A 14,291-nucleotide genomic window follows, 5' to 3' on the forward strand; every position below is an offset into this window, starting at 1 on the left:
TTTAACAATGAATGTAGGATTTATTTTTGGCAGTTAATTTTATTATGAATAATGATAAACACAATATATAACTTTTAAATTATTTTTACATTATTATTAGAAGTGATCGGTTTGCAGGTTAACCATCAAATGCTTTGTTTTTCATTTTTAATTTTTCACGATAAATTATTAAATATTTTTATTAATTTATGAATCTTACAAATTTTCATTAACTATTATTCATGTGTTGATGGATTTATAAAGCTAATATTTATTTAAAACTTAATGTTTATTGTAATTTTTCATAACACCGTTAACCACTACTGATAGCGTCTGTAGACTTATGTTGACAAAACAAAGCAGCACGAAAAATGAAAGAGCGCGCGTCGCGACTGACGCGCATATACTGTTTACTATGGGGACATTTGAAAATTTCATAGTCACAATTTAAAATTCTAAAACCGAGTACACGTAACTAAATGTGAAACTTTTTTATAAATTTTTATTGTTGACTGAGCAACAGAAATTTTACTATGGGAACCTATGATGAAAAGTTTTAAGCACACTAACAGTTTTTGTTCTTGTCAGTTTACTTGTGAAAATTTTTTATATATGTTTATGTAACAGTTGCATGGTCAAATTCTACTATGGTCCCTAGTAAATATTGATTGGTACAATATGATATTCTTAAATTTTTATGGTAATATTTTGAATTGAGTCATTAAGGTTCAGTCTTATTATGTATGCATAGTAAATTTCTACAGAAATTTCTCACCGTGTTGTTTTCTAAGTAAATAACAAAAATTTTTTTATTTTTTGGGGCAAAATGGTACCCCCCCTGAAAAGTGAAAAAAAATAGTATATACTACTATAGTATATTACACATCTAGGGCAGTAAAATGAAATGTCACAGATCACATGAAAATTTTGTCCGAGGCGGAGCCGAGGTCAATAGACATGTGATCTGAGGGCTTCTTATTTACTGCCTGTTGTGTGTCTACTATTTTTCTCCTCGGACGGAGGCGGAAAGCGGCATTTTCGTTTAGCGCAGCGGGAGGAAAAATTCGACGCTTTCCGGCCCGGAAAGTGAAAACTATATTTTAGAAAGCTGAAGAGGCTTTTTGGAAAAAAAAAAAAAATTATTTACGAAATTTCGGGAGTACCCCATTTTGCCTATGCCACCTCGTTTTGCCCCCCCCCCCTTCCCCTATATATACAAATTTAATATTTACAATTAACAATTCAACTGAAGGCGGACGTATAAAAACAGCAAGGCTGGACCACGTATGTGTGTGAATGAGTGGCTTTTGTCTATTCTCTTTTTATTAATAAAGATTTAAATCAACAAGATAATGTTTTTGAGTGCGAGTGTGTGAATGATTAACATTTATTGTGAAATTTGATCTCGACTGGGTTCTTCGAATATTTAATATGGTTTAACCATAGGTACTTTTTTCTTCAAAAAATTCAAGGCAATACATGTAAAAACACGGCTGGGTCGACAGTATATTTAATATACTTATAACATATTTTATATCGATTATTTATGAGTACTTTTAATCTAGACTAACGTTACTACTTTGCTCAATTAATGAAATATTCAATATTGATTAATTATAAAAGTGTTGTTTATTTTTAAACTTTTTTGAATAAAAGAAATACATTAAAATGTTGTTATTATTTAAATAATATTTATTTTTGTTGATCATTTGAATAATAATTGTTCGAATAATAATTCTATTTCAAAAAGTAAAATCTATGAATAAATAAATGTATTTAAATCCTAAATTGTTAGTAAAATTAACAATTAAAATTATTATTAATATTATTTAAATTTTAAATAAAAGAAAAAAAAGTTTATATACACGTATATTTCATTTAAATATTGGCGCTTACTTGAAGTACTACTAGCGCCACATTACGCTCATAAGAAACACAGCGCCGTAACTTGGGCAACTTGGCTATTTCGGAAAAAAATTAAAAAACATCTGGCTACCCTGTCTCACTTGTCTGTTCTTAGTATCTGTTCCCATCTGTTTTTAGTAATTATGAAGACAAACGGTTTTATGCGTTTAGTGTTAAATTTTATAAAACTTGCATATTTATTCGTATAATTTATTATTATATATTTATAAAGTGTGTGTGAAAGTTTTTTAATTTTAATATTTTACCCAAATAATTATAATTTATGTAAATATATATTTTTGAGGTTATACGTATTGTTTACTAAAATTGACTTGTAAACTAAAGATAATTTCAAAATAAAAATAATCGATTTTTCTTCAAAAAAAATAGTGGACTATTGGCAATCTCAAGGTCGGAAATTCTGCGACTTCTGCAAGTGTTGGATCGCTGACAATAGAGCAAGCATTGACTTCCATGAAAATGGTAAAAAACACAAGGAAAATGTCAGCAAGAGAGTTAAACAGATATACAAGAACAGCACCAAGCAAGCCAAGATTAGGAAGAAATTTGAAAGTGATCTTGAAAATATGGAAAAGGCCGCTATGGCAGCTTACGTCAAAGATGTCGAAGGAAACACGGTTGACATAACAGCACAGGAAATAATGAAGAATAAGTGCAACAGAATTGACGAGCCTATCGCAGCGAGTCCTAATCAAGTCCCCGAGATCTTATCAGTAAAAAATCCAAGGCACGAATCCAATAAAAATCTTCCAGCAGACGTTGATTTTTGTGATCCTACCACATTTCACCGGGCTCGTGTCCCTCTGCAGCCAAAAAAACATGTCAAGTGGAAGTAGTAGCGGTGAGAATAAACCCCAGGAAAAAGCTGAGGCGTTAAAAGAGCAGCGCGCTAATGCTGAACGAGAAAAATACAAGGCGTTAAGGTTGCAGAAGGCCACGGAAAGTACTGAGATTGGCGAGGTTAAAGAGGAGAAAGAAGAGATACCTTACCGAAGAGATTACAGTGTTCCGGATAAAGTCGATCCCTTACGGGCCGTGGACGACTGTTGAAATAAAATCTCTCAAAGTTGTTGACTTGCAATTACCTGCGAAAAAAGTTATACAAGTAGTAACGCCAGTAGTTAAGAAAACCCGGGCACTTCAAAGAACGTTTAAGGAAAAAAAAGTTACGAGGATCTCTACTGAGGACAATGATGAAGAAAAAGCTCCTACGACGTTTAAGAAAAGAAAATTCAGAAATAATAATATCCTGAAACAATTAGACGATGATTAATTATTGTTAATGTATATAAAGTACACTGAGACTGGCGAGGTTAACGAGAAAGAAATACCTTACCGAAGAGATTACAGTGTGAGAGAAAAATAATTTGTTAACAATTTTAAAATGTTCAGGGTAATTTATTTTCTTTTAGTAACTTGGAGTTTACTTAATTTTTAAATATTTATTGTTTTGACTTGCAACACTTTATAAATTTCTTAATATTAAGAAGGGTTTACATTTTTCTCTCGCCCTCTATTGGACAAACGAAAGTATCTCTGTCATACTTGTACAACAAATGGAATCTTAAAACGCATTTTATGCATGAATAAATGAAAATTATCCAAAAAAGCGCTTCGCTCTTCGATAGATAATTAAATTATCTATCGAAGAGTGAAGCGTTTTTTTTCGAAATTTTATCACATACATGAGAAAACACGTTTGAAAATCAACTATAAACCGCTCTTAATTATTGGAGTTTCAAAATAAATATACTTTTATGAGTAATAATAAATAAATTTCTATTATTAATTTCAAATCAATTAAGAGAATTACGGATATCCGGTAATAATCTTAAAATAAATAATTTAAAAAAAATTTATTTGCATAACTTTGAATAATTGAAAAAAAAATATCAACATTTATTATTAAATTAAAAAAAAAAAAATTACAACTCAAAATTATTCTTAGATACTCAAGTACATTAACAATGAAACTTACGAAATATTTAATTTACTCTTTTGATTACATATATGATAATATTATCATTATCAAACACTAAAATGCCAGTGTTTGTTTTGATGAACTCCAAAGCACTTATCTCAAGTACCAATTTAAGAATTAAAATGAATATTAATTTCAGCACTGGCCAGTATATCAAGTAGTATCAGAGGTGTATATTCTGGTACCGGCATTATTGGGGTTGAAAGGAAACCTCGAAATGACTCTGGCTTCTCGGCTGTCTACCCACGCGAATCTAGGTCACATGGACACACAGAAGCATCAGTGGACGTTAATAATTGGTAATTCAGCGTTGATCCAATGCCAGTCGATGGTGGTTGGCTTATTGGCGTCCTTGGCAGCAGTGATCTTCGGATGGATACCAGAGGCTCACTTTAATATTCACCATGGACTATTATTGTGTGCCAGTGCACTTGTCACAGCCTCTGTTGCCAGTTTCCTGCTTGGTCTTGTAATGGTCGCGGTTATATTGCTCTCTAAACGGATGAACATTAACTCCTGACAATGTTGCCACGCCAATTGCTGCATCGCTCGGTGATTTGACAACACTCGCGTTACTGTCATGGGTAGCCTCCCTTTGTATCGATCTATCGACAATCAACCATGGATTGCAAACCATTATGATTGTTCGCTGTTTATTAGCGACGCCCGTTTGGGGATATATTGCTGCCAAGAATCCTTTTTACCAAAGAAGTTCTTTAACTATGGTTGGAGTCCTGTTATTTCAGCTATGTTAATCAGCAGGTAATCATCTACTATTTATATTTCAGTTTTTTTATTAATTATTTTATCAAAATTAATTTTTTTTAATTGTAATTTTAGCATCGGTGGATTGATGTTAAACTTTACAATATCTAATTATAAAGGCATAGCTGTTTTTCAATTGGTAATTAATGGGGTTGGAGAAAATTTAATTGCTGTGCAAGAATCAAGAATATCGACATCTCTTCATCTAGAACAACACAACGGAAAAGTGGAAAAACCTTTGAAAATTTGTATTAGCCCTATTGATGAATTTTCTTCTCCTGGTAATTTAAATTTTTATTTTTTATTCTATCGTTAATTTATAATTCATATTATTAAGAGAATAAGCAAAATTTGGTAATACCTAGTCACTTATATATTTAGTTATACTATAAGTTATCTCCGAGCAGGACAAACTTCCTTTACGGCGACATTTATTGTCGTGTATCTATTAGCGACACTTTTACAAGTAAGTTACATTGACTGTCAATAAAGTTGATAAATTATTAATTATAAATAAATTAATATGAAAATATTTTTTTCAAGGTAATTTTACTTTTATACCTCGCTCAATTGATGGTTGTTTGGATGTGGTCACGCGGCATGGATCCTGATAGCTCAGCGATCCCGTATCTTACGGCTGCTGGTGATTTATTGGGAACACCATTATTAGGTATCGCTTTCAAATTCTTTACAAAATTGGTGATAAAGATTCAAATATCGGAGATTAATCGACAAGTAACTTCACTTATTTTTTCGCCTTAATACTTCAATTAAAATATTTTATAATTTCATTATATAACATGGAAAAGACATGCGTCGAGTTTTTATTGTATAATTCAGGCTCATAACTATTTGTACCTGAAATTATTAATAGTCATAATTTTCGGGACCTAAGAATATTTCAAAAATTAAACAGTGGCCTGGAATTTAAAATTACCTTTTATAAAATTTTTCAACAGTATTTTATAGTAATTATAAGTATAATTAAATTGACTTAATTTTTAAATATCAGGATTAAAAATCCGTAAATTTTAAAATAACAAACATTTCAGTTTATTCAGTAATTGATTTTAAATGAGGTGCTAATTCGTAGTGTTAAATTTTATATGGGTTAATTAATCAAAAGTACAAATTTAAAACTTGAAGGATTTATATTTAGAAAATGCTTAATATAATTAAGAGATGAAAAAAAATAAATGAACAAGCTTATGAAATGTGTTCAGAAAAAAATGAATATTGATCGATTTGCTGCAATTTATAGTCTATTTGAAAAATTACCAAAATTGAAATGGATCAATAAGTTCAAAATATTATAAACATTTGTACTTTTGAAATCTATGCCCACTTATAAAACAATAATTGTAATAATTATTGATACTTAAAATTTGATATTCAAATCGAGTGATTTTATAAAATTTTTTAAGCCATATACACTCTTTTTAATATGAACAATGAATAAAATAGTTTTTGCACGCAAATAAATCAATATCGAGCTTATAAAATAGTCCTTGTACTAAAAACGTCTGGATATTATACTGTGATTCTTACTTTATATATTTAACAATTTAGCCAGTATTTTAAGAACTATTAAAAATATACAGTACTGTATATTAATTTCAATAACAGTATATTTTAATTATCTAAATTTGTTTTGTTATATAAATTGTAATTTCGATATATGTTAATTAAGAATTAAAATATTATTAAAAAATAAAAAGATTTTTTTAACAGATAGTTAGTACTGTAATGAATAAATAAATAATGATGCCATTATATTAAGACAAAAGATGTACATAATTGTATTGTTACATAAAAAGTATGATCGAAGATAAATTTGTTCCATTCATTATTATACTGCCTGTAATTATTAATTTTGTAATTTAGTTTGTATTTTTATAAATAATTTTAGACTATAAGCTAACACATGTTTATGCGTGTATATAAACAAGCGATAAATATACGTTGATCGCGTTATCTTCCCAGTCGCAGCTATTATTGTTATACACAATGAAACTCTTTAACTGTTTAATAGACGTATGTCAAGTAAGTCGTAAGGGTTCTTTTAACACCTCCAGTTTAACGTGTCACGCGTCTATACTATTCAACTGAATATGCACCACACGTATAATATACACTTGACAATAATGATGTGTACCACTGAGATGTTCATCATCGAATTATTTTAAAAATACCCTACTTATTTTTAAGAGGACACAAAAATACATCAATCAAAATTTATTCTACTGAATTAATCAAACGACAACTATTATTATTTTTATTATATGGAAAATAATTATTTTATTTAAATATATTGTCAAAATCTTATTTATATTAATTATTTAGTTGACTTCAAGGCTATTTTTTTACCATAAAACCTTTTTTTTTCAATTGTTTATTAAGAGAAGAAAGAACATTTTTAAATATAATTTTTTATTGTTGATTTGGTATAATTTAAATGTTTTTATATTCATTAAAATTTTTTTAAATAATTATTGTAAAGAAAATTTTAAGTACTGTTATTCAGTATACTGGATTATTAACATAAAGAAATTTATAATTTATCTTCTTTGTAGATATATCTTTTATAGATAATGGTATAAATAGTTAACTATTTGTATTGTCAAATTCTACGTAGAAAAAATCCGTCTCATAAATTAACGATAAAAAATTTTTAATTAAATTTGTGATTTAATTTAATAAATTGATAAATAAGTTCTTTCAATCAGTTGGAATATTTCGAAAACAAATATGATATGAAAAATTAATAAATATTTGACTTTTTTTTTTTCTACAAAAGAAATTTCCAACAATGAAATTAGCCTCGAACATCATTTTACAAATAAAACGATAAGATAGCTTTATAAAAATCAGCATTGTAAATTTTTCCCATCACATCACTTAGAGTTCAAAGTAATCGCGATAAAAAGCATTATTGATATTGTATATTATTTTTATCACCTAGTCAGTCTTCTACCGTGCAAGTTAATTAGCTAATTGAGTTTAATGTGTAATTAAATTCCATTATAAAATTACAATTTTTCTAAAGAATATTGAAATAATTCTAATTAAAAAGAATTATTTACGTATAATAATTAGCTTTTTGTAAAAATTACGTTTAAGACTTTTTTATCATCGCTTAATGTAAGAGATCATTTTATTTTCTTACGATTAAGTATAAATTGTAATGTAAAAAATTAAATAATTCATTAATTTTCCATTTTATTTATCGCTTCTAATTAACGATTGCATTTAATTAACTTAGTCTTTCTTGATTTTAAAATTAGTTTTACAAAAAATTTAATTTTTTTATAAGTAATAATTGAATCTTTGACTTTCAATAGTCGACGTTATCATGATGGGCTATTGATTGTTGGATTTTCAATTAATTATTACGTCAAAAGAGTAAGCATTTGACATTTTATGTAATTAATTATCTGTTAATGAAATAGTGAATATAAAATCAATAGCTTTCATTCTGTCAGTGATAATAAATAAATAACAAAAATAAATGTAAAATAATAATTATACTTCAAAATTTTTTTTTAATTATTGCAAGTGACTGTGAAATAAATTTTATATCAATGTAAAAAATCTTTAACTTATGTAATGAAAAGTAAGCCGATGTCTAAAAATTTTTAGAATTTTTTTTTATTGATAAAATTATTATAAAAAAATTAAGAAAAAATTTTCATTCGTAAAAAACTTGAGAAACTATAAATACAATTTTTTAGTTCTAATTTAATAAATGAAAAAAAATAAAAAAATTAAAAACTTAGGCTAATTTCAGTATTATAAAAATTTTCATAATTTCTACTTGATGAAGTTTTTTTAAAAAACTATTCATTTTAAAAATAAATTAACAGTATAGGATTAATTTAAAAAAATTAATTATTTGTTTTTAATAAATTAGTTTACAGTAAAAAAATTTTTTACTATGTAATGATTCTTAAAATAAAAATTTCATAAAAGTAACTAATAATTATTAAAAAAATTTCTGATGATAATTTATTAAAAAAAAAATAAAATAAATAATTCAACATTCTAAAATTTATAACTAATAAATAATAAAATAGATATTTTAGCTGACTAAATAATTCATTGCATATCCGTATAAGCTTTACGAGCAACTCTTGAAAGCTCATGCAAACAGATATATGTATTATCGTTATCAGCATATGAAGTGAAGCTTTAGTTGTTCTCTAACACGAGCATATCATGTTACCACCTACACCCCCGTCGCAGTTGTTATTTCACTCTCTCATATCGTTGTGATCATACACGTACATTAATCTATACGTGTTCCATTGATGCGTGTACCAAGTACATAACATAATAACACACCGGTTATGTGTAGCACAACTAAACCACAGACTAACTGTGAATGAAATAGTTAGATCTGTCAGTGCCAAGTAACCCTGCCATCAAGCTAGAGTAACTACACTCATATCTACCTATTGTACATTTCATTTTCCATTTCATACATCTAAAATAGATAGATAGCTTCAAAACTACCCAGTACTTAACATTTCATTCTACCAATCAAAGTTTTTTTCACAAGTTAATTAATAATCAACAAAAAAAAATGTCACAGGAAATGCAGGACCGATGATTCTAAAGATTTATTACTTTGTGATACTAGTTTAGCAATGGTGCGCAGTAAATTTAGTGTTGAAGCAACAAGTGATCACCAAGTGGTACTTCTTTGTCGTACAGTTAACACCAAGTGTCTTATTTGTGTTTTTTATTTTTATAAATATAAGATATTATAATATATTCTATAAAAACGGCAATATATTTTTACATCACACCTATATTTAAAGTTTTTCCTTTGAAAATGGTTTATTTTTATTTTATTACTTTATTTGCTCTGTAAATTATTAAGTGATACCATATATTAGTTTTAAAATGGAGCCACCGGGATTTAAAGTCTCAAGAAGCTGACTACTAGTCAGTAAGTAATCTTGTAAATAAACAAATTATCTATTGTTATTTTTTTTTATTTAAAATAATAATCACTTACTAAAATCATAAATACTAATAAAACTTATGACAATTTTATCGAATTTGAAAAATGGATTATAAGAAAAGTAAGGGTGAAAATTGATGAAACGGGCCGTTAAAACTTATGTCAATAGAAAATAAATTGAAATCTCAAAATAAATTTTTATTTATAATTGTAAAATACAATCAACTATCACAGAACTGATAAAAATTAACAAAAAAATTTTTAATCAAGAAATCATTTTGAAAACTTTGTCTTGAATGAAACTGACAATTTCTTGAGTCGAGTAAAATTTATTGAATTCAAGAGAAATTCCTTTTTTTAAGAATTTTTCTGCTTGTTTATTCTACAATTTTTTTTAAATGGTTTTTTTGATTCAAGATTTTTCAAAAATGGTCCATCAAAAATATTGTAAAAATTTCTTTCAAAATTTTTCAGTGTACTTCACTAATATATTTTAATTTATCTTTTTTTTTATTAATTGAATAATTTGAAATTTGAATAAAAATTTTTTTATTTTAAATTGTAAAATACAAACTTTACAACAAAATAAGAAACGAAACAAGACGATTTAAAAAAAGAGTTAAAAATGATTTTCCAAAAGCATCAAATTACTGCTTGTTCAATTTTAGAAGTTCTTTAGTAATTATTAACAGTGCATTTACAATTATAAAAATAATTTATAAATTCAACTTTTAAAAAATTTATTTATTTTTGTTTTTTAATTTATTCTTCTAATATTGAAAATTTTTTATGGAAAAAATATTTACTTTTAGTTTAGTAACTTTCTGCAAATAAATATTTTCAGTTTTAAATTAAAAAGAAATGTTGTTAATTGAATTACACACTTCTTACTTCTTATCCGTTAATAATAAAGCAAAATATTTTTAAAGATATTTAGAGTATTTTTTTTTAATTCTCTATAAATTTATCTAAAAGTTATTATTATCGTTGAATATTTATCAGATTAAAAATTAAAGTCACTTTAAAACTCAAATAAAATATTAAAATATTAAAACACTTTGAAATAAAAACATAACACATATTTTTTCGTATCAGTATATGACAGTAGACATAAATATAAAAAACGTGAATAAAATTTGAGATATAGAATAAGTCAACATGCTATTCTGTTTAAATATACATATTAGCGAATGGATTAATATAAATATCAAGAGTTTTTAATACTTTAGTCTAAATTCCTCATTTAGTCACCAATTAAAAGTCTAGTATTGATATAATTTAATTTTCATTTAGCTGGCTGATATATATGTGTATATATCAACGACGGCTTCAAGAATGGAGAAGGATGTGCTTAATCCTTACGTTAAAAACCGTGGCAGGAGTCAATCATTGAGGTAAATTCATAAATTACACATTTAATTAAAGAAATTAATTTTTAAAAAATTATAAATGGTGAAGACGATGAAAATAAAAGTTATAGTACCACTGCACGTGCTTGCAAGTAAAATACTACATACTTGGAGTTACGGTGGCTTACAAACGGCCCTGAATGCAGTGACAATGTCAATTAGACGAGGCCGCAAGTCTCGCTGCCACGAATGCTAGAGTATTGTGCACCACGTACAGTTTAGAGGCATTTAAGTAATCATCGGTGAGCTAACTGCCTTCTCTTCCCTTCGTACCCTGTCATTTAAACTTAACTTGACGAAAAAATCGCCTCTGCAATGATAATAATAATAATATATGTAGTTTTTAAAGCAACCGGTTTAAAAATTTATTTTCTATTTTAATTTGTAATTGATACCATTTATCTAGTTTGATAACGATCGCACGTAAATTTAAATATATCAGCTCGGATTGGTAGTATTGCAGTTATATATAGTTTTAGATTCAAATTACCCGAAGAAAATTGCTTAGATTTAAATGCATGATTTATAAATTTTGATTACACAATTCTATTTTACAAGACATTAAACTAGACAATGTCAAATTCTCAATGTCAATATTATATTTTGAAGTTTTTATTTCCTTTTTTTTTATAATTTGGTAAATTCAGAAAAAAATTTTATTTTTCTTTATCCAGTCCTTAAGGGGGGAAATACGTGTAGAAGGCGGTTTTCGTGCTGATTTTCATTAATTTTTTTAAGGTATAAAAAATTAATATTATTTAATGAAACTATCAGGTTATTTTATACATATATTTATGAGCATTTTTTCGTATTAAACAACAATATAAATTAACAAATAGCGGAGATATCATCTGATACACATCGTAGGTTGTCATCCGACTTAGTAGTCTGTGTGCAGTATGGAAGCCACAATTTTTATTTGAAATCAATGGCACAGAAAAGTTACTCCATTTATATGTGTATCTTCCATATGAACCTCAATTCCGCAAAAAAAAAGTAAAAATTTCCATTTTTTTTAAGGCTGTGAAATTAAGTCGTGATTTTTTACCACTTTTTCATACATTGTTTATTAAAAAAAAAATAGTTTAAATAAGAATATCGCTTTCGATTAAAGATCATATTCAAGGTGATTGTATAAAGAAAATTATAAGCCATATCGCAAGATGATTGGTTTAAAACTCTTTGAGCTAGACTGCACACAATTTTGAAAAAACTCGTTTCGAGAAAAACGCGTTTGAAAAAAAAGTGACAGAAAAAGTTAATGTAAAATAGTATTAAAGTAATTACTAAATTGCTTATAACTTTTGAACGAATAGAAATTTTGATTTGAAATTTTCAATCTATATTTTTGAATAGTTTTACAAGCGATTTATAAAAAAAAAAAATTGAATTTTTTTAAGCCAGTACATGTATTTCCCCCCTTAATATGTCGATGGGTGTATTAAAAAAAATTAATTAATTTTTTTGGTCTACCCTGATTAGAAAAAGAGATTTGAAAAGATTCGAAATGGCTCAAAGAGATTAAAAAAGATTCAACTTGACTAATATATAGATATGGGTTCCATTTACAGGATATATTTACATGGTTTGAATCTTTTTTTTTAATTAGGGTATTTCGTAATATTCTGATGGACATATTACTTAAAAAAGAAATCGATTTTTTTTTTAATGATGGACGTATTAGAAAAAAATCAAGTAATTTTTTTTAACCAATTCTTAATAGGTCGATAACCGCATTAAGATAAAAAATTTTTAATTTATTCTTTAATATGCTGATGAATATATTAAGAAAAAAAAGTGTTTTCTTAGTCATTTCTTGAAAAGCTGATAGAATAGATTCAAAATTTTTTTAGCGGGGTAATTCCAGAGTGAATCTGAATTTTAATCCATAAAATATCTGAGTACGAAGTTTTTAGACTAAAATCAACTTTTATTTAGCTGAAACAAGTTTCATATCAATTTTTTTTGTCGGTATAAAAAAAGTTTTAATTAAAAAAAATTTTTTTTTTGCCAACATAAAAAAAATGGAAAAAATTTTTTGTAACAATAAAAAAGAATTCAAATTTTCAAAAAAAAAAATTTTTTTTTATTAGTATAAAAAAATTCAAATCTTGACAGAAATTTTATGTTTCGTTTATATTAATCTAAAAAATTAAGTACCCGTTTTATAATTTTTAAATGAACAACTATTTCTTTTTATTCAGTGAAAAAAAAAAAAAAATAATTTACTCAGTTGAAAATCATTCACTCCGCAAATTTTTACAATATATTAATAGAGATATTTTACAAAAAATTCAACAACTTCATTTTTTTATGATTCATCCGTAAAAATACCGATGAACCTAATTTCGCAAACACTTCCACGATATTTGCAAAATTACCGAGGTATAACACTTATTACATCATGAATAAATAGAGAAAAAATGAATGCACTACTAAATCAGGTGTTTACGTATTAACAATCCTACAATTGAAAAAGTAAATTTTATCATTACATATTTGATGCTCTACATAGATGCTTCACCCTGACAATGATAATGATTATTGAAATATATATGTACAATACGGCCTTGACAATGATTGATATTTTGAAATTGATTCGATGTGTCAGGTATCAGAGATCGTAATTTTAATAGTCGATATCAATCTGGCAGATTGTGAAAAAATATGTTATATCATGTAGAATGTATACAATGAGCCAAGGTTGATAAATATGAATTTTTACAAATATTATTATTAAGAGAATATAAATATTTATATTTCGCTTTGCACGTGTAAATCTTTGACAGTTATAAAGAGAGAGTGGGAATAATTGATGTTATCATTACAATAAAAAATAAATAAATAATTTATACTAGTTAAATACTGATAGTTAATAGTTGATAACTAGTACATAATTATAAGGTGTAATTACAATGAGATGTGTATTAACAACATTAATTTTCGTGACGCAATACGATAATTAAAAACATGTCGTAATCAGGAAAGAAATTATCATCACACCATTTTATTGGGCTCGTAAATTCAATTTATGATATTTTTGTGTAACCCTGATAAAAAAAAAAGTATTAAGACAAAGAAAAAAGTATTGGTTTTCTAATTAATCCAATACTTTTCAATACTTTTTTCTTTGTCTCAATACTTTTTTTTATTCAGGAAATCGATCTTCATTTTTTAAGGAAACGTTTTCAATTTTCAGAAAATGTTTTCTTTGAAAATAATCAATTCTTTAGTTATTTAATATATTTATTAGTAGAAATAGTGG

General features: G+C 26.4%; 2 pseudogenes; both read left to right on the forward strand.

Moving 5' to 3' along the window:
• The first annotated feature begins 2,225 nt into the window (after window positions 1-2,225).
• LOC123273833 lies at window positions 2,226-3,178 on the forward strand (annotated as a pseudogene).
• Window positions 3,179-4,019: 841 nt separating this feature from the next.
• Window positions 4,020-5,583, forward strand: LOC123273834 (annotated as a pseudogene).
• The last annotated feature ends 8,708 nt before the right edge of the window (window positions 5,584-14,291 follow it).

Source organism: Cotesia glomerata, unplaced genomic scaffold (assembly GCF_020080835.1).
Source record: "Cotesia glomerata isolate CgM1 unplaced genomic scaffold, MPM_Cglom_v2.3 scaffold_141, whole genome shotgun sequence".
Lineage (NCBI taxonomy): Eukaryota > Metazoa > Arthropoda > Insecta > Hymenoptera > Braconidae > Cotesia > Cotesia glomerata.